The sequence below is a fragment of the Podarcis pityusensis genome, assembly GCF_964106645.2.
Source record: "Podarcis pityusensis genome assembly, chromosome: Z".
NCBI classification, from domain to species: Eukaryota; Metazoa; Chordata; class Lepidosauria; order Squamata; family Lacertidae; genus Podarcis; species Podarcis pityusensis.
In genome coordinates this window covers 37,885,872-37,911,742 of record NC_138044.1, presented here as the reverse complement: position 1 = coordinate 37,911,742, position 25,871 = coordinate 37,885,872, and the positions used below count along the sequence as shown (strand labels likewise).

Sequence of the window (25,871 nt, the reverse complement as noted above, 5' to 3'; positions counted from 1 at the left end):
AGTGATGTAAAATGTCCCAGCAAGTGGTCTGTCATTATTAAACATAAGATTGATATGTTAATATGGATTATTTTTCTCCAGAATGCTGTAGGCTTTTGGGCTTTGACTTAAATACAGTTTTATAACAAGAGTTGCTACTGAATTTGCTACCTAAAGCAAAATTCAAGGTAAATTTGTATGTTCCTACTTAAGAAAGCGGGAGGGGATTATGAGAATTTCAGAGGAAACAAAACCAATCTTGATATTTTCTTAGGATGAAGAAGAGGTTTACATATTGTCGACATGTTTTGCTTTCAGTAAAAATCAAAGGCAGATGTAGAAAGACCTGCAGACAGAAAATGTTGCAGGAATTCTTCAAAAAAATCAAACAAAATCCATTCCATTTCTGCTTTAATCTGCTTTTTTTAAAAAAGGTTTTTTTTTGTTTTTGTTTAAAAGGGGGGAGCCTCAACAATGCAAATTTTAATGCATGTTTAAATTTTACTTTGCTAAATTGCCAAAATCTGCATCACAACGCCCAGGGAAGTGTGAAATCTCGTAGATACAGTGGTACCTTTGGTTGTGAACGGGATCTGTTCTGGAGGTCTGTTCGCAACATGAAAAGAGTGCAACCCACAGCGGCACGTCTGCACATGTGTGGATTGCGATTCATCGCTTCTGCACATGCGCGTGACATCTTTTTGCAGGTCTGCGCATGCGGGAGCAGTGAAACCTGGAAGTAACCCTTTCCAGCACTTCCGGGTTGCAGCAGGACGTAACCTGAAAGAACGTAACATGAAGCGGACGTAACATGAGGTATGACTGAAAGTATGTTTTGATCCACCCAATAATTGTGCAGATCATATATGAATTCCTCTGTATACTTGTACCTTTTCATGGGTTTCTAAGGTCACTGTACTTTTACTTATTTATTTACTGGTGTTGTTACATTTATTTACTGCTTATTACATCTATTGATTCTTTATCTGTTGCAGTATTTCATCCATCACCCAGAGATCTGCTGTTATTGGGTGACTAATAATTATATCTATCTATCTATCTATCTATCATCTAGGGTAGGCACAAGTCAGAGAGGCTGGAGCCAGAAAAGAGGTGGAGTCAGAAGAATGGTGATCCAAAACCAATAATTTATTTTTTTTATTTAAAGTTTTTGTGACAGAAAGAGAAGTAAAAACTGGGGGGGGGGGGACTTACAACCACAATCATTCAGAATAATTCAAATTACAAACACAATCATTTTACTTTTATATCACATTCTCAATAATTTTTCAAATACCACCTTCTACTTCCCTTCCCTCCCCTCCCACCCGACTTCCCCTCACCCATGGGAAATCTTATTGGCATTTGTATTATTGTTTCTTGTTGTGTTAGTAGTTATTTATGCTTAATAGTCATATCCTTTATAATATCATCTTGTATCCTTGCGAGTCTTTCCTTTTACGTTTATGTAAAACTTAATTTCCATATTCATATTTTTTCATATATATCTCTACACACTCCCACTCTCTCTTAATTTTTTTGCTTGGGGCAGCCTCTAATTGATGCTGTTAATTTTTCCATCTCCATAAATTCACAGATCTTAATTCTCCATTCTGATAATTCTTGTATTTTTCCTGTTTTCAAATTTTTTTTTGCCACTAGTAATCTAGCCGCTGCTGTCACATAGAGGAATATATTATTTTTATCTTTGGTGATATCGTTGGTTATTAAGCCTAATAGATATGCTTCTGGCTTTTTGAGAATTGTGCTCTAAAATATTCTTTTCAACTCTTCGTGTATCTTGGTCCAAAATTGTTTGATCACCTTACACCCCCGCCGCATATAGTGCATTGTTCCCACCTCTGCTTTACATCTCCAACAAAGGTTTGAATATTTTTTTATAGATCTTTGCCAATTTTACTGGTGTGAGGTCCCAATGATAACACATTTTCATTATATTTTCCCTTATCAAATAACAAGCAGTGAAATTTATGTCAACTCTTTATTGTCTTTACTGTTGCTTCTTTATCCATGGGTGGACTTTTGGTCAGCCCCATTTTTCTAGCTCAAACAGACCCCAATTGTATGGGGATATTTTTATGCACATGAGATAAAACAGTAACACATCCTTATACTGAGTCAGACCATTGGTTCAGCTAGCTAAGTATTGGCTACATTGACTAGCTGTGGCTCTCTAATATTTCAAAATAGGAACATTCCCAGACCTACCTGGAGATTTGGCGTACTGCACCTGGGACCTTCTGCATGAAAATCACTGCATGGTTGATCACTGAGCAACAACTGTTCCCCAGAGGGATTGGCAGCTTATTGTCATTTTCTTGGTGTGTGTGTCATTTTTCATACCATGTTTTCACTCAAGAGGAACCTATCAAATGGAACTATTGATTCGTCTTTCTTTTTCTTTTTTTTCTTTTTCTTTTTTGCAAAAGGGAAAATCTAATTATTTTTGTTAGTTACAAATCCAATTTGTGTATTAATCTCTCAAATATGTCAAATGGGTTTTTAATTGGGAATTAATTGCTTTTTGCCTTCCATAGCCCTTGCTGATTTTTATACGCTTACTATCAAAATCCTTTGGTGATTTTTCACCTGATAGAGAAATAACATATCTAATTAATCAAGTTGTGTATTAACAAATCTCCTATTTAGAGGTACAATAATTAGATTGGGAAAATGTTAGGAAAACAAGAAAATTATTCCCCAAGGTGGCAGGATTGTGAGTTCGACTTGAAAGAAGGCTCTGTGTTTTGCAAAAGCTGGTTAATTAGTTTTAAGGAGGTCTCGGAAGGCTTTGGTATTTTTTTTTTTTTTGAAGTGTGCAATCAGTTTGCAAAAAGCATTTTTCTGAGCCGCAAAGATACTTGCAACCAACTTTCAAAATATTATCTGTGACAAAACACAACATTTGCTTTTCTTTATGGAAAAACCTGTTTTCACTTTTAGAGGCACAGTATGATAAATTCTGGCAAGCTCAGTGATTTTCTATCTTCTATCCACTTGGCAGAGACCAAATGCTAAATAAAAAGTTTTCCTCATTTTTTTTTTTACAAGTCCCATCCACACTTGAGCTAAGATTGGAGAGGATATTGATTCAAGTGAGAAAGAAGCATTTTGACTCACAGATTAACAATGCATTCACCACTTCTGGGTTGAGCTTTAAATCTGGATGCTAAATCCAAGATGTGGCCCTTCAGATGTTGAACTGCAGTGCTAATCATCCTCAGACAGCCTGGGCAGTGGTCAACAACATCTAGAGAACCATACCTGTCCTAAATCTTGGAGGGTAGATACCAGAGAGAGGTGACTTCCAAAGTGTAAAGCAGAGGTAGTCAATCTTTTTATACCTACCCCCCACTAATGCATCTTACTTGATGGTAAAATTTCCTTACTGCCCACCAGTGCTCAGTGGAAGGAGGATTTAGCTTGTGCTGTAGAACCCCCTACCGCCCACCTAGAATCCTGAAACGCCCACTAGTGGATGGTAGGGACCAGGTTGACAACCCCTGGTGTAAAGTGACCAAAATGTTGTTTGGTGCCTTGAACCAGCCATGCTGGTTGGGAATTGGAGTTAATGACTGTGCCATAATGCAGGGGTCAGACCAGATTGGATTGGGCCCATCCTGCTATGAACCTGACCAGTTTCGGAAGCATGGTTGGGATGTGAGATAGGTTGTGAGATGGGATGTTTCTTTTGGAACACCCAGGTCTTGTAACTCCCTCCCTAGACATGTGCATCTCTCTCTCTCTCTCTCTCTCTCTCTCTCTCTCTCTCTCTCTCTCTCTCTCTCTCTCTCATTCTCTCTCCCTCCCTCTTGTGGTGATACGCCAAGAACATTTTATTTTGTTCAACTTTTTACCATGGGTTAAAGTTTTATCTCCCTCTTTTTATGCTGCTTCTTAGTAGGGTTCGGACAACTTTCCCCTATCTACAGATTTGAGTGTAGAAGGGACCATTTAGTGTCACGCTTGGATGGAGAAGTTCTACACCTATTGCCCCATGTGATGTGCTCCAACGGAATTGGAGCATGGCCACTGAATGGGCACATTGGCTGCTGAGAGCACTAGCACATGGGGCTAGCTAGTGATGCCTTGTAACCTCCCTTGCATGTTCTTTGAATGCATTTGTGGTGCTGTCTGAATGTTCCTATTTACTTTATCTTGCTCTTTTGAAAAGGGCCACAGTTCAATGATAGAGAATCTGCTTCTCATGCCCAGCATCTGAGGCTAATTCTCCAGGTAGAAGAGGGAATGTCCCCAATCTGAGGCCCTGAAGAGTGGTTGGCAGGCAGTGTCTATAGCACTGAGTCAGATGGACCAATGGTCTGACTCAGTGTAAGACCTTTTCCTACATGAAACTCATTTCAGTCATTTGACTTTGACTTTGTGTTATGTATTTCAGGAGCTATCTGTAAGCTACTTTGAATTTATGTTATAAAAAAGCAGGTCATACATTTTTAAATAAATTGTGTGAATGGGCAGCTGCCCCCTCCTATACAAGATCAAACCCCAGAGGCAAATATTATCATATCAAGTCAAACATAACATTTCCTGTAGAATCACATTGAACAGCCAGTCATCAGGGGTAGTGAAATCATGTGATTGATACTCCTGTGTGATACAGTACCAAGTGGTGCAAAATTCAGATATGTAATACTACCTGAGCCTTCTGCCAAATTAAAGCCTGATTGGAGCTCACATTTTACTCTTCTTTTCACCCTTCCAGGCCATTTTCTCATTTGCTCTTCCTGTTGAAATGATACCAATTTAAGCAAAGCGTGCTTGAATGAGACATACCCTCATATCACAGTTGGACCATCTGTGTGCCTTATCGTACTGCAATGGTCCCAAGTAATTCCTACATTTCCCGCTAATACCAAAATGAAAATCACTGCTGTTTATCAGATTGCAGTGCTGAAGAATGAGGCTTATTTTACACATATGCTTACAGGCAGATTAAGATATACAGGGTGGGGAGCACACTGTGGAACAGAAATCTGTTCTGCTAACAGATCTAATCATTTAGTGTACTATAAAGGCTCCAAATTTCATCTGTTAACCTATATGCACTTCCTAATTACCATTCATCAACCTGGCATTTTAAAGCATTCCCCTGTGTTACCAATGCGCTCTTCAATGGCTGCCTGTAGTAGTTTTAGCAGCTTTTCATCCTGGAGGCATTTAAAGCCTTCCTCTGAGCTCAATTCTTTTGCACTGCTTCTTACCCCCACACATGTAATAACGGAATAGGATGAATGCAATATAACCAGTGGTGGCTGGTGCTCATTGGGACTCATGCAATGTAAAGCAGGGAAACCAAGAATAGTCAAAGCTTGAGCCAACATCAAGGGGAAACCTCTTCTACAAGGGGCAGGCCTGAGACTAAGAAGAATTATAGAACCAATTACAGAGTTGAAGGGAACACAAGGGTCATCCGGTCCAACCCTTGCAACGCAGGAATCTTTTGCCCAACGTGGGGCTCAAACCCACGACTCTGAGATTACAAGTCTCATTTGCAACCAACTGAGCTATCAGGCTGAAAGGAAGAATACAGCCAGGACCACTGCCTGGGCTGGTTTTAAGAAAGAAGGCAGGGTATTTGGTAGGTTGGTGGGACAGGGCACAATTTGCCCTAATGAAGAGTGGTATACAAATTATTATTATTATTATTATTATTATTATTATTATTATTATTATTAGACTATCCTCCACCACAAACACCTGAAACAATGATTTTAGAGTCCTGTGACTGAAAGCTTCCCTGTGCGCATGTCTGTATTCAGAAAATAAGAACAGGGCACTCTAGAGACACATTTTAAACTTGAAAAAAACAAACAAAACTTTGATAGACATCTGGACTCTTGACTATTCAGCTATTAATGCCACTATTAATGTGTACATTTCTGTTACTAAACTAGTTCCCAGATTTTAAGTGTAATGCTATAGCTTTTGCTGTCAAACGAAACTCTTTTCCTTCTCCAGATGGAATGAGTGCATACTTGGATAAGACCCACTAAAGCCTAATCATAGCTAGGAGTGGGGAAGAAACCTGATTCAGGTCACATTTAAAAGTGAAGCCACCAAGTGCCGTTCGGTGGCTCCCCCAAAATTCCTTCTCAGTCCCTGAAATAGTTGCTAAGCAAAGGAACTATAGTGGGAGGGCTGGCATTGCAAAGGGCACAAGGAGGGAGTGGAGAAGCCTTAAATACTGTTAGTATCTTCAGCTCACAGGCAGAGGTACCTGGCCTCCCCCGAGGCAATTGAGCGAGATACTGTGTTTACCGTCCGTCTGCGACCTCCGGCAGGCTAGGTAAACAAACCCGGCGATTCTTCTCATTAGTCGTGAGATAGAACACACCCTCTGCTTCTCTGCTTCTCTCTCCCTCCCTGCATTCTCCCAGGGAGGAGAAATGAGACAGACAGGAGTCCTTTCTACATGTTTTATTCCTGTCACTCAACAGTACATAGAAATGTGACTGCACCCTTCAGTCTCCATTAGAAGAGTCACAACTCCTCCCCTGTACTTCCAGTACAGGTCAGATGACACACTGAGCTAACATCCGGTGCTCAGTACAGAGAATAGGCTCCACCTTTTCTCCAACAGTACACCTGCAAAACATAACATCCTGTTTTGCATTCCAGCCATCTGGAGCTGGCTTTTGCCTTGGTGCTTTTTCCCAACATCCTCCCCCAAAAGCATCAATTGGCAAAACATGATCCAGAGAAGAAAACAAACAGTTTTATACATATAACAGTCCCCTGTTGTTTCAGTTCCACCTTTGGAACTCCCCACCACTGGTTTCACCAGTGTACCTCTCTGGTTGTCTGGCTTCCAAGGAATGAGTGCTTCTGCATTACCTTGGTATGCTACTCTCTGTTGTGTCTTTGTCTCTGACTTAGACACTGCTTTAACCTGCTTTGAGTTGTTAACAATAGCAACACACACAACAGCTAAGTTAGCAAACTCTTTTGAGTACCTCTTTGGTGGTACACCCTTTGTAACTCTCTCAGACCTGCGTATGAGGTTCTGATCCTCTGTGCTCACTGGTTCAACCTTTGGACTCTGTTGAGAACCAGTAGCAATCAGTGGTCCTTCCTTCACCTGTGAAGGTCTATCCATTGTGTGAGATTTTCTCTCAATGACCGTTACAACTGAACTCTCTGAGCTATCACTGTCATCATCATCAGTACCACTGTAATCTGTGACATCAGAAAAATCATCATCATCATCTGAATCGTTTCCTGTGGGAAATGTGTGTTCTACAACCCGCTCTTGCTCTGGAGCACTCTCTAGGAACTTTGTGAGAATCACCTGACCAGATTCAGACAAAATTACTCTGTAGAGACCCTTTTCATATCCCACAAAAATGCCTCTGGCATTCTTTACTCCACCTGGAGCTTCTGTTCTCACATGAGACCCGAAAACCTTAAAGTAGGCAACAGAAGGTTTTCTATTGAACAGCTTCTCAAAAGGAGAACATCCCAACTCTGTTGAGACTTTTCTCAACCACACATGAAGATAGGACGCTAGCGATTCGGCCCAATATTCATGTGGCAAATGTGAACTCAGCAATTGCGCATTCATCCCCTTTTGCAATTCTTTGTTCACCCTTACACAGACCCCCCTGTTCCACGCTTCTGGCGAAACAGCAACTTTGTGGTCTATCCCTTTTCCATCCAGGAACTTCTGAAACTTCTGTAACAGAAAAACTTGTTTGTCATCTGTGAAAAGACAATCAATGTTAGCATCATGCATACTTTTAACCTTGTCACAAAACTCCTGAAACTTTTCTAAAGTTTCTTGCGGTTTCTCCATCATATAAACCCAAGAATAATTAGTGAAACAATCCACACACAAAAGGTAATACTTTGCACTGCCTCTAGATGGTTCTAGAGGACCAATCACATCAGCATACACCCGCTGAAATGCTCTGTCGACCTTCTTGGTCAGCTTCCTGGTGCTCACACTGGTCACACCTGCAAGAGAGATTTCGTTAGAAACAGAAGAATTACATTTCATGTAATCACTTTGATCAAAAGTCAACAAATACAGTCCATCTTTCTCTTTGGCAGTAAGAAACAGTTCTCCATCTTTGTAGATCTTGCAGCTTTTAGCATCATAGGACAGTTTCAGTCCTTTCTTTGCAATCTGCGACACACTCAGCAGATTAAATCTCAGTTCTGGAACCAGGTAAACATCACTTATAGTCAAGTTCAGACTCTCAAGATACACAGTCCCAATTCCAGTCGCTTCCAACTCTTGACCGTTGGCCTGTTTCACAGTGAAGCTTTGCTTCTTCAACGTCATAAACAGTTGTCTGTGCGGGCACATATGAACCGTTGCGCCCGTGTCAAGTATGAACGAGTTCCCAACATCTGGCGTGGTTCCTTTCGCCATCATAGCCTTTGCAGGTTTCACCTGGCACTTGGTACGGCTTTTGCCTGACGTCTCAGGCTTCGTAGAGCTGCTCTTTGCTCCTCTTGACTGGCGCGGCTTCTTACAGTTTCGCTGTAGATGCCCAGTCTGTCCACAATTGTAGCATCGGACAGCACTCAATGCTACACCATGCTCCCTAGTAGCATCAGCAGTGGGGGAATTAGAACTCTGTTCTTCCCTCCCCCTGTCTTTCACTTCCAGTGCAGCAAGTCTGTCGTGTTCATTCAGGACCACAGCACACACTCTCTCCGCGGTCAGCTGCGCGGCCGGTAGGGAACCAAGCTGACTGGCAACAACCTTGTAGGTGTGGTTAAGGCTGTTTATCATCATGAAGCAAAACACTTCCTCCTGAAGACGGCAATTGCGTTCCACCATCTGTTGACGCAGAAACTTCATTTCTGTCAGGTGCGCTTGAACATCTCCATCAGGCGCAAGTCTCAGATTGGTCAATTTCTCAAAATACAGCAACACTGAAGAACCAGCATCTCTCTGATGCGTTGTACGCAGCGTGTCCCAAACCTCTTTCGCATTTTCTAAATGCTGAACATGCACCAACTGATCATCTGAGACACACAGAATTATAGCAGTCCTGGCCCTTACATTCTGTGACTCCCAACCTCTGGTTGGTGCTGCAGGGATGGGGTTTTCAATTACATCAAAAAGCCTCTGATTCTGCAGCAGGGCCTTCATCTTTACAGACCAAGATGAATAATTGTCATTGGTTAAGGGAGGTGGGTAAGGCAGACCTCCCCCTTTCTTGGCATCCATCTTGAAGCCAAGCCTCCAGCTCACACTGTCAAACAAGCTGTAAAATCCAACAGTTGTTTTTTCCTTTCTCAGTCAGGCAAACTGCAAGCTGTTTACGCTCTTTAGCACCTGGCAGCTAAACTCTGGCTGCTATGGAAAGTCCCTTCCAAGGGCACGTAAACTTGTAGCCAAAACACTCTCTGGTTTTGTTTCGCTTTCCCAGGCTCACACTCACAGTCCAGCCCCTTTGCCAGTAACTTTCCAACTTTCCGTTACTTAGCAACAATGCATTTCAATAGGATAGTTTATCAACCACAAGAATTTGTGGAATGCAGGCTTCAGCCTTTAAGCTGCAGGCCTCTTCCTCCCGGAGCTCTTGTTTTCGTTGAAACGCAGCTCCGTGAACCAGTGAATTAATCAAACTGCGTTCACACTTTTAGCCCGAAATGCAGCTTACCTTGAACTTTGTTGCTCTGGAAAACACCTCTTCTTTCCACCAGGTGTCTGTTGAGCCTCTGACTTCTTTCAGACGCTTGCCTTCTCCCTTGGAGCAGAGGAGGACAATCCACCAGCCTCTCATGCAGATGTCCGATGAATCGCAACCATCCGAAGGCTGCCATATGTTAGTATCTTCAGCTCACAGGCAGAGGTACCTGGCCTCCCCCGAGGCAATTGAGCGAGATACTGTGTTTACCGTCCGTCTGCGACCTCCGGCAGGCTAGGTAAACAAACCCGGCGATTCTTCTCATTAGTCGTGAGATAGAACACACCCTCTGCTTCTCTGCTTCTCTCTCCCTCCCTGCATTCTCCCAGGGAGGAGAAATGAGACAGACAGGAGTCCTTTCTACATGTTTTATTCCTGTCACTCAATAGTACATAGAAATGTGACTGCACCCTTCAGTCTCCATTAGAAGAGTCACAACTCCTCCCCTGTACTTCCAGTACAGGTCAGATGACACACTGAGCTAACATCCGGTGCTCAGTACAGAGAATAGGCTCCACCTTTTCTCCAACAGTACATCTGCAAAACATAACATCCTGTTTTGCATTCCAGCCATCTGGAGCTGGCTTTTGCCTTGGTGCTTTTTCCCAACAAATACTAGGCTAGTCCATTCCTTCTCATTGGAGAATTAGTCTCATTTGGCTACCAAATCCCATCCCAGAGAAAGGGACCACTTTGAATCTCTCTCTCTCTCTCTGTTTTGTGTGTGTGTGTGTGTGAGAGGGGGGGGGGAGAGAGAGATCTGCCCTCACTCTGAGAAGGAACATAATTTTGAGGGGATATTGATAAAGACCTTTCACACAGAATGCACTCCCAGGCACACTCCCACTCAGAGATGCCAGGTTGATGACACTAATATCTTAAATGAGAGCATCATGTTCTCACCATACGAGGTGAGCCAGACATCTGAAAAAAAGAGGGCCTTTTCACCCTTTTTTGGCTCTATTGTCCGTCATTGATAGATGATCTTGTCTGGACAACAACAAAAATGTCCTTGATTGGACCTTATTAATAAGTTTCTTCCTGCAGTCTCTGATCCTCTCTCTTCTGCTGTTTTTGTTCTGTTGTTAACATATGCTTATACTCTTTTTAAAAGTCCAATAAAAAGATGGGGTTGGTTTTTTTCCCCAGCAGTGGGTGTGGCAGCATCATAGCATGGGTTGCTGGTACCTGTAATGGGGCAAGTGTTACACCCTCCGCCCACCGGTGGACTGGGCAGCTGGGCTAGTGGCGCACACCCAGGGGTCTTACACAGGCTCTTCACCTGCTGCCTCTGTGCACCTGCCCACTAGTCCAAGCTGCCCGCTGCCGTTCCGCAGCTGCCAGGGCTATGTGCCTGTTTTGGGGGGCACCTGATTGTGCCCCCTCAAAAGTGTGTGCCTGGGGCCACGCCCCCCTCCCCCATGCTACGCCTCTGAGTGTGGCATCTACTATATTGTCCTTTCAGTAGCAGACACAGCCCACTTTTATTTTCTCAAGCTTTTCAGACGTAATTCTAATTTGTGCCATTAAAAAAAAAATGATTACCAAGCTATGGAATGTGTTCATACCTTACCTTTCCTTTCAGCAGCTCAGCAATATGCAGCTATTACTTGGCGTTGTCATTGCAGATCCTGGAATGCTAATCCAGCACTAATATAGATGTGTCTCGCACATATGGCCTACGCTACATCGATTTAGACAAGCATTCATCATGAACTAATTAAAACTCTCTTTTCTGCTTAATTATTGGTCTCCAATGATATTAGATGAAGACAATGTATATCTCAAGAAGTTGACAGGCGTGTGCACTCTGGAAACAGTGATAGCTGTCATACACTTGGTGATTTCAATTTTCTTTCAAAATTATGCAGGAGGAAGCACTTCTGTAATGCCTTGAGAGAAAAAAATTAAATAAGAGAGAGAGAGAGAGAGAGAGAGAGTAGAGAACAGCTGCTGATATTGATTCTATGAATCTGAAACTTTATGAAACCATAGATGGATACATTTGACAGAAGCATATTTCTGGAAGACTTTCAGACTTAAGCAAACAACATCTGTTAATATTGACTTTTGGAGTGGGGTGGGGAATTACATCGGAATTTTTCAGAAGAATTACAATCAGCAATTGATTGAAAAATATGTTCCAGTGCTGTAGAAAAGAGAGTATAAAATACAAAACAGAAGGTTAGAGGGTCTGATTTCTTTTCAGTGTATAAGATTACACAGCAGTTGTATTTCACTCTAAATGGGCCATTGAAATAAACAATGACTCACAGCAGAAGTCTAACCATATCTACTTAGAAGTAAATCCTGTTGAATTTAGTGCGGCTTTCTCCCAGGTAAGTAGGGTGGGGATTGTAGCTTGACAATCTCTTGTTAGGGACGTTTCAGGAACTCTCAACTGGATTTCTAATATTTTGGAATTACTTGATCTTGTTTCCAAAGCATTGTTAATGCATCAGGAATCATCCATTATTCTAATTTTCTTTACTAAATAAATAAATAAACCTGGTATTTGTAGGAAGTTCTGTGCATTCGGAAACTTGCTATAGTTTTCTTCCCCTTCCTCTGATGGCCTCAGACCAGATATTCCCCCTTAAAGCTGCAGAAGGGGAAAACATGCTGGTTGTTGTTGTTGTTGACGACATTATTGTTGTTGTCATTGTCATCTTGCTAAAGTGGCTAGTCTTACAAAAAAAAGAAAGAAAAAGATTATTATTACTTCTTTAAATTGCTTGCTGAATTTACCTTGCTTCCCATCCACATATGTTCACAAATCATAGTACAAAGGCTAAAGACAAATGCAGTGAGGTTTGAACCTGGTACTCTCTGGTCAGAACTCCTGGCATCAAAACCTAGTACCCTTGGAAAGCTTTTGGAAGTTTAGCATCCCAGCAAGGACCACCTGCACTGTTGCCTATCCTGGACCCCTGGCTGTAGGTTTCCCTACACCTGAGTGACTCCCAATTGATGGATACCCCATTGGTCTGACTGAATTTAAGGCAGCTCTCTGTATTTCATATTAGGTATCTTAACAACAATTCAAAATACAAAATGTATGGCAAAATGAGACTTCTCTCGGGGAAGAGAACCATTTCTTTGAGAACTGCACCTAGCACAATAATAGAGCTCCACTGAATTTGACAGTTCCTTTTAGGTGTGTTACCTACTCAACCATCTGGATGAAGTAGGTTAAAAAATATGGGGCTAGGACATGAAAAAATAAGCACATAATACATACACTATGCATCTCCTGTCTGTGCCCATTTTGGTCTATGTTGCCAGCTACACATTCCTTATGAAGTCCACAGCACTTCTGTCACCACTTGATATATGCTGCCTCACCATGTCTAACATTTGTCCCTTTCTGCTGACTGAGAAATGTTCGTTTTGGTGGCAGATCGTTTAAAGAGCCTTGACACTGATCACTTGTTTTGAAACATTTCCTACTTCCTGCAAATCTGGGATAACTGTCAGGACAACATTGATGGAAATCTGTCTTTGGTGTGATGACTCTTGGGAGCTTTGCCTTACAGCTACAGCAGTTTATTCTGCTTCCACAACACACACACACACACACACACACACACACACAACTATTGGATACAAGGAGTTGAGCCAATGATCACATTTAATCTAGATGAGCATTAAGATCATTTGCAGATCACTTACATGACAATGGAGGATGGCTAAGAAAACTGAGCAGCTGGGGTGCATGTTTTGTACATTTTCATTCTAAACATAGGAAACTGCCTTCTTCTGAGTCAGGTCGTTAGCCATTTGTGTACTACTTACAGTAATTGGCAGTAGCTCTCCAGGAGTTCAGCCAAGGTTCCCTGCCAGTCCTACTGTAAAGGGCTGGGGATTGAACCAGGGTATATTTGTAGCCCTGCCTGGATACACTAGGAATTGGACTTTAGACCTTCTGCATGCAAATCAGATGCTCAATAACATACCCTCCAACATTTCTCCCATGAAAATAGGAATGTCTCATTCCATGATGATGATTTTACTATTTATACCCCACACATCTTACTGAATTGCCACAGCCACTCTGGGCAGCTTCCAACATATATAAAAACATAACAAAACATTAAACATTTTAAAAACTTCCCTATACTTGATTGCCTTCAGGTGGTTTGGGAGTCAACTAATTCCATACCCTCCAACATTTCTCCAATGAAAATAGGGACATCCTACCGTCCCCTCTAACATTTCTCCAATGTCCTAAGGAAAAGTTGGACTTTCCGGGATCAGATCAGAAACTGGGACGGCTTCTCTAAATCCGGGACGTCCCTGTAAAATAGGGACAGTTGGAGAGTCTGCAATAAATGGAACAGTTGCATCTTCATGTGAACATATTGAGTTAATATTAAAGCATTTTGATGGGGCTAAATGAAAAATTGGCAGGTTGTTTCCACTATCATGTTCAGGATCAGCAAAAAACAAAGAAAAGAAAAGAAAAGAGAAAAACACCTTTGCCTTTGAGTGATATTTTAGGAGTGAAACTGAAAGGGAGCAGGCATGCAAATACTAGGCCTTGTTACCCTGATAACAGGTTTGACTGTAATGAGGGTGAGTCCCAATACAAACCAAGAGACATTGGCCATTTCTCAGGGGAGTTTCTCAGGGGTGGCACCTACCTGGTATAATGTCCCTGCAAGTGTGATCTATCAATCCCAAACACTATGCTTTATGGAAGCTTCAGGTCAGGGTGGTGAAATGTAGTGAGGCCCTCAGGCTGAGAAAAAGTTCATCACCAATGATTTAGATATGCTTTATTCAGGAAGAGTTTTAGTGGAGCATTTCTCCCATTTTATGTGCTGTTAAAGCATGTTCTCCTTCACAGAGAGCACATGTTGCAGTGGGGTCCGACAGGCCACCCCTCTGTTGCTGGGCGGGTTAGTATGGATGACCATCCACAGTGATTGGGCGGTTGGGTTACTGGGCAAATTTTGGTGTTGCCATTTAGGAGGACGGACCAAAGGTTATAAAATCAAGTCACGCAGCACTGACTGGGCTCTTTTGCTGCATGCATCAGATGACCCGCCCACCCACCCTATTCTAGGACTATTGCGTTGACCTTGCTATGCCTGTCATGGGGTCGTCTGCCATTGGGGCAGGGGCCTGGTAGGAATTTTGTCCATTTGGCTTATTGGCTGGTGCCATTTGGTTTTTGCCTACTGCGTAGCAAATTGTCACAACTTGTAAGGTTGCGGTTTGGCATTGGTTAAAAAATTGGTTGGTGGAGGGGTAAGGATTGGCGGTGCCTGCCCCTCCAAAGCTGCTGTTGTGAGGGAATTCCATTAAAGGAATCCAGGGGCTTGCCATTCTTTCGTCCATACCCCTGAATGGGGCTTAGGGCCGCGCAAGCCCCCGGGAGCATACGGGGGGGGGTGAGGGTCTGGTGCCCGGCTCCATCATCTCCCCAATATTGTTTTCCCTTACTGGCTTTCACTGGAATCCGGAAGTCAGTTCTGTCCCTGGGCGTGGGGATAGATAGTCATAACCAATGCCTAAGCAACCACTCACATTTATGTATTTTAATAACATTGTGGCCAAAATTATGCCAAAAACCTTAAACAAAAATTATGTGTGAATTGTGAATTATAACACTGGTCCTGAGAGATCTGCATTGGCTCCCAGTATGTTTCCGAGCACAATTCAAAGTGTTGGTGCTGACCTTTAAAGCCCTAAACGGCCTCGGTCCTGTATACCTGAAGGAGCGTCTCCACCCCCATCGTTCAGCCCGGACACTGAGATCCAGCGCCGAGGGCCTTCTGGCAGTTCCCTCATTGCGAGAAGTGAGGTCACAGGGAACCAGGCAGAGGGCCTTCTTGGTAGTGGCACCTGCCCTGTGGAACAAACGCCCTCCCATCAGATGTCAAGGAAATAAACAACTCTCTGACTTTTAGAAACCATCTGAAGGCAGCCCATTAATATTTAATGCTGTATTGTTTTTAACACTCGATTGGGAGCCACCCAGAGTGGCTGGGGAGGCTCAGCCAGATGGGCGGGGTATAAATAATAGATTATTATTATTTAATTACTGTTAGCCATTATTATTATTATTATGAGCTTCTTCTCCTTTATTTCTTTGTCTGGTGGGTTCCAGCTCCCCAGCTGGGGATAAAGGCCATTTCAGAGTGAGGGCTTCATTTGCCCTTCTTGATGTTGTCACATAGCAAACATCCAAGACTGGAAGGATCAGGTAATAATGAGTGGTCAGCAACATCCCATCTAGTGTGTTCATAAGTATATTTACTGTGCAACAACCTTGGAGCCAGCCAAAAAGCCTTTGAAAAAAGCCTGGTTGTTTCAAATCATTCTTACTGTCTTAAAATCCTTTAGCCACTTATTTGGGAGTAAATAATAACTTTGAACTCAACTGGATTTACTTATGGGTATATGTGCATAAGATTTTGCTGTGGGCATTTTAAATGCTCTAACTTTTAATTGTGCTTTTCTCTGCTGTTTGTGTGCATGTGCCTATACACACATCAACCATCAAATAAAAGCACAATAAAAAGTCAGACATTTTAAAACAATTTGTCTTGTTCTAACCTTGTTAACCACCTATAAATCATTGACAAAAGACGCTGTGTGTGTTTGTTTGTGTGTGTGTGTGTTTCTTTAAGCAAATAAACAATTTGCTATCACTGATTGAGTCCAGCCACTAGGTGCCAAAGAAGCTTTTTATTATTAATAATATTATTAATTATTATAATATTATTATTAATATTATAAATCTATTGCTACCCACCTTCACACAGAACTTTACTTGCATATTAATTTACATCTATGTCATACATTTATAGCATATTTAAAGCATATTGCTTTCCATAAAGAAATGCTGGTAAATGTCATTTACCCCTTACAAAACTACAATTCCCGGCATCCTTTTTTAAAAAAACTACAGTTCCCAGAATTCAGAGAAGCCATTTTCTTTGAATGTTCTTAACTGTATAGTATGGAATGTGGGTTTCTTTTGGGTTTTTTTCCCTTTGCGGCTACAATGGTTTTTGAAGAAAAAAAGAATAGGCACATTTTATCTTTCAAAGCAACTGTTCAGAATGCAGGCTCATATATATACATTGCAGGTTTCAAAAAAGAAAAAAAAAAGGCAGCAAAAGAAACAATAGCTCAACAACAAACCAGCCAATGTATTTTAGCCCTGTAGAGAACTTGATCCAAGTCCAATTGAAAAAGGCAAGATTAATCCTGTTTAGTGGGCGTAAAAGTATTTCATTGCATTTAATTACGTTTGTCTAGACATTTATGGGATGTAACTAAGTTGTCGAAAACGTACGACATCAAACTGCTGTGTGTGCTTCGTATTAAAGGCCCTCCTTTTGGCTCAAGAACAGTAAAAAGTTATTTTTCTGAAAACAACTTCTGAGGCTACAATGAAAAACATGATTTCCATTGTCAAAGGCTTTTTTTCTGGACAAACTCTTTTTTAAACTTAAACAGATGCTTCAAAAAATATATGCACTGAGAAGCTGGTTGAGATCTATGGAGGGATCACAACACATATGTGTTAAATGAGTCTTGCTTAATATGAACAAAGCAATTCATTATGTTTTACCCTGTTTTCCTAAGGGAAACAGAAGGAAATACGGTCACATAGAAATGCCAAAATAATCTGCTTCCTTTTTAAGGCTCAGCTAAACAAGGTTTGAAATAGAAATTCTGAATGGGGGGATGTTAGGCAAACAGGACTCAAATCATTAATAAAATGCAATTTTCTGGCATCTTGAATATTTTCCTGTAGCTATCATAAGCAATGTCCTCCTCTACATATGTGCACACATAGGAATCCAAACTAGCGGCAGCTAGATTGAGGATTCTTTAGGAATCCACTTCAAGGGCCATATCTCATGATTTGTAGACGAAAAGTCCTATAAATGCTACATAAGGCTGGAAAAGACCCTTTTATGAAACCCTGCTAGACAGTGTAGAGCAGGAATAGCCAACATAATGGCCTTCAGTCATTGTGGAACTCCTGTTCCCATCATGTCTCATCACTGGCCATGATGGTTGTTGAGGCTTAAGGGAATCAGAATCCGGCAAGATCTGAAGGGTACCATGTTGACTACTCCTGTTGTAGGCAGTACAGAGCAAAATGGGCCAATGATCTGACTCAGAACAACAACAACAACAACAACAACTATTATTATTATTATTATTATTATTATTATTATTATTATTATCTATTCCTCCGTTTGGAGTATAAACAAATAAACAAATAAATTATACAAGTCGTTTTTTGTTTTTATACTGTGACTTTGTAGGTTATATCCAGCAGACAATTCTGATCCACTGACCAAGTAGGCATAGAAAGCCAGGCTGCAGGTATTTATATAACAAGTCTGGCCAACCTTGAAGCTTAATTGTGCCTGCCTGTTACTAGGCACAGTAACAACCAACCATATTCTCTTCCCATGCCTTAACTTGTGCCTTAATTGAGAGGTTCAGACTTATGTCACAAAAACCTGAGTAGGTTCCATAAGTTTCCTAATTCAAAAACTGGATAATCAACATCCTGTTCAGTTAACATCTCTGTGAATCAGAGTTCAACATGAAAGGCATGCACTCTTTATAACTTAATGGCAGAGCAGATTTCATTCCACGAGGCTGCTGAACAGAGGAAAGATAAGAAGCACTTCTATCGCCTCTGGTAAAAGACCATTTGTCTTTGGTTTCCCACAAAACTGTCACCTAGCAGCAGCCCCCACCCCTGCTTCCTTGCATATCCATTTTTCTTTGCATGGCATGTCTCTTGCACTGTAAGCCTCAGGACAGGTAAGTCTCTGGCTACAGATTTTTGTAAGCCACTTTGGGAGCCATTTCAGCTAAAAATCAGAGTTAAAACATTTTAAATAAAATGCATTTTGGAAATAATCTAGGACTTTGCCTGGCCAGTGGATTCCAGATTGTCTATCTAGTTTCAAAAATACTGTGATATGAATCATACCTAGATAACGTTAGGGACTAGACAATCTGTTTCACCTGGGTTGTGAAGAAGGGCAAATTGAAAATGCAGAGGTGAGAGGCTAGCTGGCTGATTGATGTTCAGATGATTCAAATTACAAAGTAAAAAAGCAAAAGATGAAGGCTTCATAAACAAGGCAAGTTGGGGGAGGATATAGGGAGTGTCAAATGAACATCAAAGAATGCATGCTTGTCAGTAGTGGGGAAGCATCCCAAAGCTTTGACAAGTCCAGCCATTTGAACATTTTAAAACAAAAAGCCAAATTATCTCTCAAATCCTAATCAAAAGAGTATTTTGGACTGACTGGTAAGGAGGATATATGAATTATGTATTAGGTAATTATAATTAATGCTATATATAGTATCTTCAATGTGCAACTTTCTTTAAAAAACCCACCCCTTTTCATCCTCCCACAAATCTTGTAAGATAGGTCATTTTCTATTTTACAAACAGGGAAATGGAGGCTAAGAAACCCTGAATTACCCAAGGCTAGCCAGTGAATCAGTCTGAGGCTTGAATCCAAGATGTTTAATATGTGCGTAATAGATTGTTTCCTATCACATGCAAGTAATCTCTATGTCTCAAGCTAATGGCTAAGAAAGAGTATGATCTCATGGAAGGTTGATGCACATTCTCAGGAGGAAGCGACAGACATAGATTATTGATCAATACATCTACATTGAGAAAAATATCAGTAGCTGGTAAAATATTTGCATCTATAAAATCACATTCTTCCATCTCCATTTCTAAAGAAACAGGGGCTGGGAAGATCATTGTCTGAGTTCCTAAAGAAATGTAGACATTATATAGGCAGAGGATTGGTTTGTTGAAGGTGGAGATGGGGGGACTCCCACATTGTTTATGTCAGGGGGAGATGCAGAGAGATAGAGAGGCAATTACTAAAGTCCAGGAGCTGCATTGGAATTGATGGTTGGCCTATCTCAAGAGGTAGCCCAGGCATGGGACTTCAGGTGTTTCAGACTACAGCTCCCATCATTTCTGACTATTCCCATGCTGGCTGGGACTGATGGGAAGTTGGCATAGCTCCATTGGAAGAGCATGAGACTCTTAACCTGAGGGTCATGGGTTTGACCCCCATTTTGGGCAAAAGTTTCCTGCATTGCAGGGGGTTGGAGTAGATGACCCTCATGATCTCTTCCAACTCTACAATTCTACAATTCTATTTATTGCTATCAATATTTGACCTTTTAGGCTTGTGAATATGGCTTACATCTATATCTAATCAGGGCTGGGCAACCTCAGTCCTGAGGGCCAAATGCAACATTTGGAATGCACTTTGGCCATGTCATCTTCTTAGGCCACATTACTCACCAGCCCTTGTTATCTGTACTTAGTGTTTTTGCCTGGCTGGAATGTGTCCTTAAGTGGGTTCCCTAAATGAAGATATGTAGATGAACCTTTGGCCTCTGTGTAGCTAGTATAATGATTACTGTAGAAAGGAAAGAATCCCTGGAAGGTTTCTAGGAGAGAATGCAGTCCTTCTGGCTTCTTGTCTTTGAATGAGGGCTCATTCAAACTCCCTTTTGCACCACACAATCTGTGGAAAATCTGGTGGCTGTTTGTGGTAAAACACGTTTTTTCAGGGGAAATTCTGGGACCAAAAAAAATAAAAATGAAAAACACCCACATTTGGAGAAAGAGCTTTAACACTCAGAACTGTGTCTAGAAAGGCAACACCAAAGAAAGTCTGGCTGAGCCCTCATAGCTATCATATTTGCTTCACCTATAGGGATTTCTGGCTCAGGTGAACTTTGGGTTAGGCACAATAATTTCTTCGATGTTTCAGTCATTGGTTTAGGACACACATTTACTTCTTAACTTCTCAGTTCTCTGTTTCTTTCCCCTTGCTGCCTGGAGTAGCAGTAGACTGCCTTTGAAGGTCTCCACATGTACTGTCGGTAAATCTTAGTGCTTTAATTGCATTCATCTGGGGACTTGTTATTGTAAGATTTAATAGACTTTGGGGTGTTCTCTACTGCTGCTTTAAACGCGTTGGTGCCATCCTGCTTGTAGTGAGATTGAGGAGAAAAATGGGACCTATGGGAATGACGCCAACAGTCTGGTGACTAAAGAGATTCAAGATTTTTGCCTTTAAGTGCCCCCTCAATGACCAGCAGGCTCTACAGGGGGTGGTATGACTCACTCAAAGCCTTGGAGACGAAATATCCAGCGATAGCGAATTATCTTGGCAGAGGGGATATTCATCACTATCTTTGGATAGACCCCCTAAACCAAACAAGCTTTATTTTCTCCTGTACCCTACCAAGAAAACAGCTGTTGTTATTTGCAATCTAGCTGGTCCAGTAATGCTATTTACCGAGTGCTCGTTAAATGCTTCCATAATTATTCACAGGGACATAATGAACAGAACGACACATTGAAAGTTTATGGGCCGTGATAACTGCCCAAGCATATTCTGCTTTTGTTGTAAGCTGGTGACTCATTCTTCTGTTTATGACACAGAGCATTGGGGATATCTGAGCAGCTTTGACTCAGTCTGTGGAGTCGCATTGTGGTTCCTGTCAGTTCACCCACTGCCCTTCGTGGGGTCAGAAAGTGCGGCTGAATCATGACACAATATCTGAGCTGAGCTAAAGTTCCTCAGATAACTTTTTTTTTTCTGAAAGAAAAAAAAATCCTTTTTTCATTCCCCACACCCCGGAAAAAGGAGAGCACCTCATAGAATCTCCTTTGTATGTGTGGTGGGCTCCATTCTCTGCCCTGACCCCCCCCCTAAAAAAAAAATCAGGGATATTTTTCAGATTCAGATGAAACCCAAACCAAATTGGACAATTTGAGTGGACTTGGGCGTGGGTCAACCCATTAGGAGCTACCCAAGGCTGCCAAAAGGACAGCCAGTCAGGCAGCAGAGGGAAGTAGGAGAGGACGGTAGCCTCTGGAACTCTTGCTTTGCTGGTGCAGCCAGAAAATCTCTGAGAACTGTCTGGAAATCCATTGGATCCATCAGCCTCTGAGGGTGGACCATCCTCACAGGTCCCCCGTCTCTGCAGAGGACAAAAGATGTTATAAGTGTAAATCTTATCAGGAAGTGATGTGACAAAGAACTTATGTCAATATCCACCACTTGCGTGTCGAGGTCCCCAAGCCACCGCTCAATAACTCACAACACACACATATTTTTTGTTTAAGGTTTTTGGCATAATTTTGGCCACAACTTTATTGAAATACATAAAATGTGAGTGGTTGTTTAGGCATTGGTTAAGAATATCTGTCCCCCCACCCGGGGACAGAACTGATTTCCGGACACCACCAAAAGTCAGTAAGGGAAAACAATATTGGGGAGAAATGGAGCTGAGGCACAGACCCTCACCTCTCCCCACATGCTCCCCAGGACTTGCCGGCCCTAGGCCCATTCCAGGGATTCGGAAGAAAAGATGGCAAACCCCCTGGATTTATTTAACGGAATTTCCCTTTCTGCAGCAACCTTGGAGGGGCGGGCCCAGCCTATCCTAACCCCTCCACCAACCAATTGATAACCAATGCCTAACCGCAACCTTACAAGTTGTGACAATTTGCTCCGCAGTAGGCGAAAACCAAATGGCCCCAGCCAATCAGCCAGATGGACAAAATTCCTACCAGACCCCTGCCCCAATGGCAGACGACCCCATGACAGGCATAGCAAGGTCAAAGCAACCTAAATTTAGGGTGGGTGGGTGATCCGTTGCATGCAGCGAAAGAGACCGCCCAAGCTGCGAGCATGAGATTTAAAACCTCTGATGCCTCCCACCAAACTAGAATTTGCCCCAGCAACCCAGCCATCCATTCGTTGTCCCAGGATTCCATAGTAATCCTGCCTGGCAACAGAGGGGTGGCCTGGTAGTCCCCACCGCAACACGTGCTCTTAAAAGAACACACTTTTAAGATCACTTTCTTCCTGCCCAGTTGATGACATAGAGCGCGCATGCCAGGGGGCATGTCCCCAGTTGTGGGGGCAAGCCGATGCTACTGCTGTCAGTTCAGGATGGGAGATGGCTGCGCAGCAAGGTGGGTGGTAAACCAGCGGAGTCCCCAATCTGTCCCCATTTCCCAGTGCCAGGAACACACACTCTAGATACTCCTGACTGGACAGAGAGGCTGGAGAGAAAGATGGAATCTCTATAGACTACAGCAACTCCCCCTCTCCAACCCTCAAGTCTGCCCTAATGCTGCACTGAGTACCACAGTGGGCACAGCTGGAAGGGACCAGATCCACCCTGGTCACTCACCCAAGTCTCTGTGATACAGACCAGATCTGTAGCACTCTGCATCTGATACAATCAGATCATGAATGAGGGGCGTCTTACTCTGAGCTGATCTGGCATTCAGCAACAGCAGCCACAGACCCAAGAGCCATCTGATAGGACAACTAAGATCCCCCAAGTTACCTGTCTGTGTACCATTTACCTGGCCTGCCCCACATTCCACACCATGCCTCTCCCTACCCTGAAACACAGCAACTGTTCCCACCCTGCTCTTCCCCAATGCTGCTATGCTAGGATAGCCATATTTCAAAAAGTGAAAATGCGACCACAAAAGTTGTTGAGCAATTTAATGAAGCTTTCTTGGGGGGGGGGGGCAAAGTTGTTGACTTCCCCCCACCTCCAAAGTTGCTGAGCTATTTTTAGGGGGGGGGGATTACACTTTTTTGCAAAAATAAAAAATAAAAAAAATTACACTTTTGACATGGGTGCCATGCATCTGGACATTTCAGCAATTGCTACCCAGACACTGTTTCCAACAGTCGAATCTGGGCTATGTCTAGGAAATTTCGGATATATGGCAACCCTATGCTATGCTCCTCAATGGCCATGCATGAGTTGCCTCAGCACTCACTACCTTACTGTCTAAGAGCAGCCAGTCACTCGTGGTCCGAGTAGGAATTTGCTTTTTTAGTTCTTCGGCTGTTGACTGGATTGGCAGGAAGGATATAGTTCTCCATCCCATCCTATCTCTTTATCTCAGGAGGACTGGCAGCTGGTATAAGGTGGTGCCTAAATAGTTTGGTTGGTCCTAACAGCAAGGCATTGTGTGAAAGTCTGTTATTAATTCAGCTGATTTCCCCCGCACACACACACACATTTGGTCACAAGGGGCAAACACAAGGCTCATCTGTCCATTCCTAATATAAACAGTGTTTTAGTGTAACTGTGTGATTAACCTTCACTGCTGTCCTTAATACTTTTTGCCTTTGTACGTGCAGAAAACCTGCAACATATTTGTGTGCCATAATAAATGTGTGGCCTGTACTTTTACCTGTAATTGGTTGGGGTTTTTTTTTAAAGACATCAGAAGCTTCTTGTGCCATCTACCCCAAAGGAAACTTATTTTTATGAGAGTTCCTTTGAGGCTCGAGCCACTTGGGGAACAGGAAGCAGAAGACATAATTAATATTTTGAAGGAAAGATAAATGAATGCAGAAAAAGAGATGTTTTCAGAGAAGAGCACAGAGCAGATGGAGAGTTGATGAGGCAAGAAGATGCCATCTTGAACCTCTATCAAGTTAGACAGGTGGCAAGCTGCAGTGTTAGGACCTGATCCTGTAAAGTGCTGAGAGGGAAGTCTTCTGTTAACTGGGACATCTTGAGGTAAGTTGGGAGATTTAGGCATAGTTTCAGTGGCTGCTCAGCACCTTACTCATTGTGCACCAACAAAATGGGTTTCTGTGTACATGTGAGGACATGATATTATTTCTGCACATCGGCATCCATCATGAACTGTTACAGAGATTTGCTGCAGTTGTGCATCCAACAGGATTTGAAAGGATGCAAGAATCCCCCCTGACCTATAATACCCTACCTTGTTCTGTTTTGGGTAAGATTTCCTCAGCTCATCAATCTCCGATCTGCTTTGACCTCCTCTCAACTCAGCCTTTTTCCTGAAACATCTGAACTGGGAACCTATAAACATATGACAGGGTGAATGTGGATCCACTTTTAATATTAGCACAGGAAGCAACCATATACAGGATCAGAGCACAGGTTCATCAGTCTGCTGTCTACACTGGCTGGTAGCAAATCTCCAGTGTTTCAGGCACAGAGCTATGGCCCTTCTCCAAAGATGCAGACCTACCTGAAGACACCAGGGACTGAACTACAGACTTCCTGCATGCAAAGTAGATGCTCTACCACTGAGCTAAATGTGACTGTGGCTGCAATGAGGCCAGAAGAGTTCAGTTGCCTTTAGCTATGTTCATTTTTATGTGTTTCTAAAAACGCTGTAAAGATTTGTGTGGTGCTACTGTAACACTCCCTGGAAAAGACCCTGATGTTGGGAAAGATGGAGGGCACAAGGAGAAGGGGACGACAGAGGACGAGATGGTTGGACGGTGTTCTTGAAGCTACAAACATGAATCTGACCAAACTGTGGGAGGCACTGGAAGACAGGAGTGCCTGGCGTGCTCTGGTCCATGGGGTCACAAAGAGTCGGACACGACTAAATGACTAAACAACAACAACTGTAACATACTTGGAGGGACACAGGTGGTGCTGTGGGTTAAACCACAGAGCCTAGGGCTTGCTGATCAGAAGGTCGTAGGTTCGAATCCCCACAATGGGGTGAGCTCCTGTTGCTCGGTCCCTGCTCCTGCCAACCTAGCAGTTCGAAAGCATGTCAAAGTACAAGTAGATAAATAGGTACCACTCCAGTGGGATGGTAAACGGTGTTTCCATGTGCTGCTCTGGTTCACCAGAAGCAGCTTAATCATGCTGGCCAAAAGACCCGGAAGTTGTACACCGGCTCCCTCAGCCAATAAAGCGATATGAGAGCCGCTACCCCAGAGACGTCCACGACTGGACCCAATGGTCAGTGGTCCCTTTACCTTTACCTTTATTGTAACATACTGGCACCATAAGGTGTGGTTTATGGCCTTCATGGAAAAATTGACACAAAAAATGAGAGTTCTGCATGGGACTCTGTTTCAACATGGTGTTCTTTTATTGTTTATGTCAATAATAAAAACAGCAGTCAACATCTTCCTACAGATTACACAAAAATTGGAACACTTAACTTTATAATTTTATGATCCTATGTTTACTCAAGTCTCTATTCTCTATATCGAAAACATTTTTCCTCATTCTTAACTGTAAATGGCTGTCTCCTTTTATTTTGTCTCCCATTAAGTCTTCTCTTTAAATTGTTTCAACTGACAGAACATTGATAGCTTCCTCAGCATTTTAGCTTTGATGTTCCTC

At 42.4% G+C, this 25,871-nt stretch overlaps 1 long non-coding RNA gene across 1 annotated transcript; it reads right to left on the bottom strand.

Moving 5' to 3' along the window:
- Positions 1-11,140: 11,140 nt before the first annotated feature.
- LOC308467868 lies at positions 11,141-24,574 on the bottom strand. Its single transcript, XR_013981345.1, has 3 exons — positions 24,478-24,574; positions 12,174-12,267; positions 11,141-11,557 (listed from the first exon to the last, which is right to left on the bottom strand). It is a non-coding gene; the product is annotated as an uncharacterized lncRNA (long non-coding RNA).
- Positions 24,575-25,871: the final 1,297 nt, after the last annotated feature.